We start from the raw sequence: 7,048 nt of genomic DNA, 5'->3' as shown, positions 1-7,048 counted from the left end.
GAAGAAAGGATATCAGAGATTGAAGATCAAATCAATGAAATAAAATGAGAAGGCAAGATTAGAGGAAAAAGAGTGAAAAGAAATGAACAAAACCTCCAAGAAATATGGGATTATGTGAAAAGACCTGATCTATGCTTGATTGGTGTTCCTGAATGTGATAGGGAGAATGAATCCAAGCTGGAAAACACTCTTCAGGACATTATCCAGGAGAACTTCCCCAACCTAGCAAGGCAGGCCAATATTCAAATCCAGGAAATACAGAGAACACCACAAAAATACTTCTCAAGAAGAGCAACTCCAAGGCACATAATTGTCAGATTCACTAGGGTGGAAATGAAGAAAAAAATGCTAAGGGCAGTCAGAGAAAAAGGTCAGGTCACCCACAAATGGAAGCCCATCAGACTCACAGTGGATCTCTCGGCAGAAGTTCTACAAGCCAGAAGACAGTGGGGGCCAATATTCAACATTTTTAAAGAAAAGAACTTTCAACCTAGAATTTCATATCCAGCCAAACTAAGCTCCATAAGTGAAGGTGAAATAAAATCTTTTATGGAGAAGAAAATGCTGAGATTTCATCACCACCAGGACTGTATTACAAGAGCTCCTGAAGGAAGCATTAAACATAGAAAGGAACAACCAGTACCAGCCACTGCAAAAATGTACCAAATGGTAAAGACCAATGATGCAATGAAGAAACTGCATCAACTAACGGGCAAAACAACCAGCCAGTAACAAAATGGCAGAATCAAATTCACACTTAAGAATATTAACCTTAAATGTAAATGGGCTAAATGCCCCAATCAAAAGAACACAGACTGGCAAATTGGATAAAAAGTGAAGACTGATTGATGTGCTGTATTCAGAAGACCCATTTCACATGCAAAGACAGACACACTCAAAATAAAGGGATGGAAGAAGGTTCACCAAACAAATGAAGAGAGAGAGAGAAAAAAAAAAAGCAGGGGTTGCAACCTGAGTCTTTGATAAAACAGACTTTAAACCAACAAAGTTCAAAAGAGACAAAGAAGGGCATTACATAATGGTGAAAGGATCAATGCAACAAGAAGAGCTAACTATCCTAAATGTATACATAACCAATAGAGGAGCACCCAGATACATAAAGCAAATTCTTAACACCTACAAAGAGACTTAGACTCCTGTACAATAATAGTGGGAGACTTCAACACCCCACTGTCAATATTAGATCAAACGGACAGAAAATCAACAAGAATATCCAGGACTTGAATGAAGATCTGGTCCAAGCAGACTTAATAGACATCTACAGAACTCTTCACCCCAAATCCATAGAATATACATTCTTCTAAGCAACACATCACACTTACTCTAAAATTGACCACAATTGGAAGTAAATCACTCCTCAGCAAATGCAAAAGAACAGAAATCATAACAAACAGTCTCTCAGACCACAGTACAATCGAATTAGAACTCAGGATTAAGAAACTCACTGAAAACCACACAACTACATTGAAATTGAACAACTGGCTCCTGAATGATGACTGGGTAAACAATGAAATGAAGGCAGAAATAAAAATGTTCTTCAAAACCAATGAGAACAAAGATATAATATACCAGAATCTCTGCAACACATTTAAAGCAGTGTCTAGAGGGAAATTTATAGCAATAAATGCTCATATGAGAAGCAAGGAAAGATCGAAAATTGACACTCTATTAAAAAAATTGAAAGGGCTAGAGAAGCAAGATCAAAAAAAAAAACTCAAAAGCTAGCAGAAGACAAAAATAACTAAGATCAGAGCAGAACTGAAGGAGATAGAGACACAAAAAACCCTTCAAAAATAATCAGTAAATTCAGGAGTTGGTTTTTTGAAATGATCAACAAAGTAGACCACTAGCCAGACTAATAAAAAACAAAAAGAATTGAATAGAGGCAATAAAAAACAATAAAGGGGATATTACCACTGATTCCACAGAAATACAAACTACTATCAGAGATTACTACAAACAACTCTATGCATATAAACCAGTAAATCTGGAAGAAATGGATAAATTCTTGTACACTTGCACCCTCTCAAGCCTAAACCAGGAAGATGTTGAAACCCTGACTAGACTAATAACAAGGTCTGAAGTTGAGGCAGCAATTAATAGCCTACCAACCAAAAAAAGTCCAGCTCCAGACGGATTCACAGCCGAATTCTACTGGATGTACAAAGAGTAGCTGGTAGCATTCCTTCTGAAATGATTCCAAATAATACAAAATGAGGGAATCCTCCCTAACTCATTTAATGAGAAGAACATTATCCTGATAGCAAAACCTGGCAGAGATATGACTATAAAAGAAAACTTCAGGCCAAGATCTATGATGAACATCGATACAAGAATGTTCGATAAAATACTGGCAAACTAAATACAACAGCAAATCAAAAAGCTTATCCATCACTATCAAGTAGGCTTCATCCCAGGTACGTAAGGCTGGTTCAACATATGTAAATCTATAAAGGTAATCCATCACGTAAACAGAACCAAAGACAAAAACCACATGATTATCTCAATAGATGCAGAGAACGCCTTTGACAAAATTCAACAGCCCTTTATGCCAAAAACCCTCAGTAAACTAGGTATCGATGGAACATATCTCAAAATAATAAAAGCTATTTATGACAAACCCACAGCCAATATCATACTGAACAGGCAAAAATTGGAAGCATTCCCTTTGAAATCTGGCACTAGACATGGATGCCCTCTCTCACCACTTCTATTCAATACCCTATTGGAAGTTCCAGCCAGAGCAATCAGGCAAGAAAAAGAAATAAAGTCTATTCAATTAGAAAAAGAATAAGTCAAATTGTCTCTATTTGCATACAATATGATTGTATATTTAGAATACCGCCTTGCTGCAGCCCAAAATCTTAAGCTGGTAAGCAACTTCAGCAAAGTCTCAGGATCCAAAATGAACGTGCAGAAATCACAAGCATTCCTATACACCAATAACAGACTAACAGAAAGCCTTATCATGAGTGAACTCCCATTCACAATTGCTAAAAAGGGAATAAAATACCTAGGAATACAACTAACAAAGGATGTAAGGGACCTCTTCAAGGAAAACTACAAACACTGCTCAAGGAAATAAAAGAGGACACAAACAGATGGGGAAACATTCATGTTCATGGTTAGGAAGAATCAATAACACGAAAATGGCCATACTGCCCAAAGTAATTTATAGATTCAGTACTATCCCCATCAAGCTACCACTGGCCTTCTTCACGGAACTGGAAAAAACCATCTTAAAACATATGGAACCAAAAAGAGCCCACATCGCCAAGACAATGCTAAGCGAAAAGAACAAAGCTGGAGGCATCAAGCTACCTGACTTCAAATTATACTACAAGGCTACAGTAATCAAAACAGCATGGTACTGGTACCAAAACCGATATAGACCAATGAAACAGAACAGAGGCGTCAGAAGCAATATCACACATCTAAAACCATCTGATTTTTGACAAACCTGACAAAAACAAGCAATGGGGAAATGATTCCCTGTTTAATAAATGGTGTTAGGAAAGCTGGCTACCTATGTGCAGAAAGCAGAAGCTGAACCCCTTCCTTACATCTTACACTAAAATTAACTCCAGGTGGATTAAAGATTTAAATACAAGACCTAACACCAAAAATTCTAGAAGAAAACCTAGGCAATACCATTCAGGACATAGGCGTAGGCAAGGATTTTATAACTAAAACACCAAAAGCAATGGCAACAAAGGCCAAAATAGACAAATGGGATCTAATTAAACTTAAGAGCTTCTGCACAGCAAAAGAAACAATCATTAGAGTTAACCAGCAATCAACAGAATGGGAAAAAATTTTTGCAATCTACCCATCTGACAAACGGTTAATATCCAGAATCTACAAAGAACTAAAGCAGATTTACAAGAAAAAAACAAACAAACCCATTCAAAAGTGGGCAAAGGATATGAACAGACACTTTTCAAAAGAAGACATATATGGGGCCAACAAACATATGAAAAAATGCTTATCCCTGGTCATTAGAGAAATGCAAATCAAAACAACATTGAGATACCATCTCAAGCCAATTAGAATGGTGATCATTAAAAAATCTGGAGACAACAGACGCTGGAGAGGAAGTGGAGAACTAGGAACACTTTTACACTGTTGGTGGGAGTGTAAATTAGTTCAGCCATTGTGAAAGACAGTGTGGCAATTCCTTAAGGATCTAGAAATAGAAATTCCATTTGACCAAGCCATCCCATTACTGGGTATATATCCAAAGGAGGATAAATTGTTCTATCATAAAGACACATGCACACCTATGTTCACTGTATCACTGTTTACAATAGCAAAGACCTGAAACCAACTCAAATGCTCATCAATGATAGACTGGACAAGGAAAGTGTGGCACATATACACCACGGAATACTATGCAGCCATAAAAATCAATGAGTTTGTGTCCTTTGTAGGGACATGAATGAATCTGGAAACCATCATTCTCAGCAAACTGACACAAGAACAGAAAACTAAACCTTGCATGTTCTCACTCATAGGTGGGTGTTGAGCAATGAGAACATATGGGCACTGAGAGGGGAACATCACACACTGGGGTATGTTTGTGGTTGGAGGGCTAGGGGAGGGATATCGGTGATGGGTATGTTGGAGAGGGATAACACTGGGAGAAATGCCTGATGTAGGTGATGGGGGGATGGAATCAGCCAACCACCATGGTATGTGTGCCCATGCAACAATCCTGTAAGATCTGCACATGTACCCCAGGATTAAAAGGACAATAATTAAAAAAAAAGTCACAGAGTCACCCAAGAAAAGTGTGTAGACAGAGAAGACGTTCAGGGTGGAGTATATCCAGATTTAAAGCTTCAACAGAAGAGAAGGATCCAGGAAAGGTGTTTAAGAAGGAGAGTCTACACAGATACATGGAAAAGCAAAACTGTACAGTTTTCTGAATTACTCACACCTTCATCTCTGTCACTCTACCGTGTCCACTCATTTTAACATCACTTAATGATAGGTAGGTTGCTAAATCTAAAGGTTTCTTCTGATTTATACTTCATATTGTAGCAACATTGAACAGAGGTGACAATACTTACCTTCTTAAAACACTTTCTATTTTTGTAGTAGCTGATGAACAAGATCCCCAGGGAGTGACATTTCTTTCTGAAGGAAGATCCAGATGTTAAAGATGCTGCTCAGGTCTCTTAGAAGGTGCCTGTGCACCCCTATTCCTGAGTCACTCCCAATGAGAGAAAGAAACCCCAGATGAGTTGAGCAGATTGCTAAAGTTGTGTAGAATTGGCGATGTCATTTAATTAGAGGTGTTGATCAAGGAAAGCCTGTTATAACCTCCAGGGAAGGATTTCCATTCCACAGAAGCAGCAGACCCAGGAGGCAAATCCATGGCATTGTTCAGTGTCAATAAGAACTCATACATTCACTGGATATAGCATCACTTTACCCGCAAAGAGAAGAGACAGAGCAAGATTAGCTTCAATAGTGCATGTCGATCTTTAGGGCCCAGGGGGTTGTATTGCAACTGATGCACAGTGATCATATACATGAACTCCTCTTGTTCTGCAAATGAAGAAACCTGTTTCCTCCCACTGCTAAGAATGGATATGGCAGCTGAGTAGGTTTGCTATCACATGAAGCAAATGCTTAAGTAGAACCATGAAGTTACCATTGAGTCTGAAACAGGGAAATATATCTCCACACAAAGTTTTAATCTCAGCACAGGCTTTGATATCTCCCTATCTCTTGATTAAGAAGCATTCCAGGTTTAAAGCCCATTCTTACATTGCAGAGCAGAATTGAAAGATTGTAGGCATGTGACTGCCTTTCCCAACAAGAAAGTTGAAGATAGTACTTCTCAAACCTCTGAATCTTCTTCTCTATGATCTACCAAGGTACGGGTTTCACGCAGGAACATCCTTAAAGGGTCCTCCTAGCTCCATGGCTTCCTCATGGATAACTAGCTGAGGATTTTGTGGCTGCTGTATTGCAGCTCAACTTCTCCCCATGCCCTCTCTTGCTTCCTTCCCTTGTCTAAATGAGTTGTTCTAGAAAGCATTGCCTGATAAACTTCTCCCATGCAAACTCCATCAGAGCTCATTTCCCTGAGAACTAACCTAAGGCAGATTAGATGTGACTGATTTTCCCATGGAATCCAATACAAGGAGAGAGAGACTTCCTTATTCACATGATAGTGGGCTCATTTGTATGCAGAACTGAAGAAATAGGATTATGTAAAAGGAGAAAAGCACAGGAAATCATGTATGGAAATATGACTTTGTTTAAAGCCTTTTTTTCTTAAGTCAAAGTGCCTGGGTGACTATCCCAACTTTACCAATCACAGGCTGTGTAAAGTTGGAAAAATTACTTTACCTCCCTCTGCCTTGGCTTTCTCATGTAGAAATTGGGAACAATGGTAGTATTTTTTTCATAAGGTTGCTATGAGAATTAAATTAGTTAATACATGTAAAAGTGCTTAGCATGGCATTACATTTAGTAAGGGCTATGTAAGTATTCTTTTTATTGTAGAAATCTTGAAGAGTAGCCTAGATAGTCTAGGCTCTGAAAATTAGTTTGGCCAAATTCTGCTAACTCTGAGGAGCAAACCCCACCAGTGGCAAATATGTTATATACTATCATTATATTTACATGCCCGTACATTTACTTAACATAAGGTTTCATACCTTTATTTAACATAAGATTTCATTTAATGTCTGGTATTCCTCTCTCTTCTTCCTTTGTTCTATTTTCTATCACATACTGCCAAATTTAATATAGTGCACATTTGTTCTATAGCATGAAATGGTTAAACATGAAAGGCAGCACTGGAAAATGTACGCATTAGAAAAAAATAATGTAAATCCTGGCTCTGCCATGCAATGACTGCATAACATAAGGGCAGGCAAACCACGTAACTATCCTGGTCTTCATTTTTCTCAACATAAAATACATATAAAAGCTTTTTCACAAGGCTGAGTCTAATACAGTCACTGATAAGTACTAAGTGCTATTACTATTATTTTAGATGAGTCTTTCC

The sequence above is a fragment of the Cebus imitator genome, unplaced genomic scaffold (assembly GCF_001604975.1).
Source record: "Cebus imitator isolate Cc_AM_T3 unplaced genomic scaffold, Cebus_imitator-1.0 Scaffold479, whole genome shotgun sequence".
In the NCBI taxonomy this organism is placed as follows: Eukaryota; Metazoa; Chordata; class Mammalia; order Primates; family Cebidae; genus Cebus; species Cebus imitator.
Note: the sequence above shows the minus strand (reverse complement) of the source record.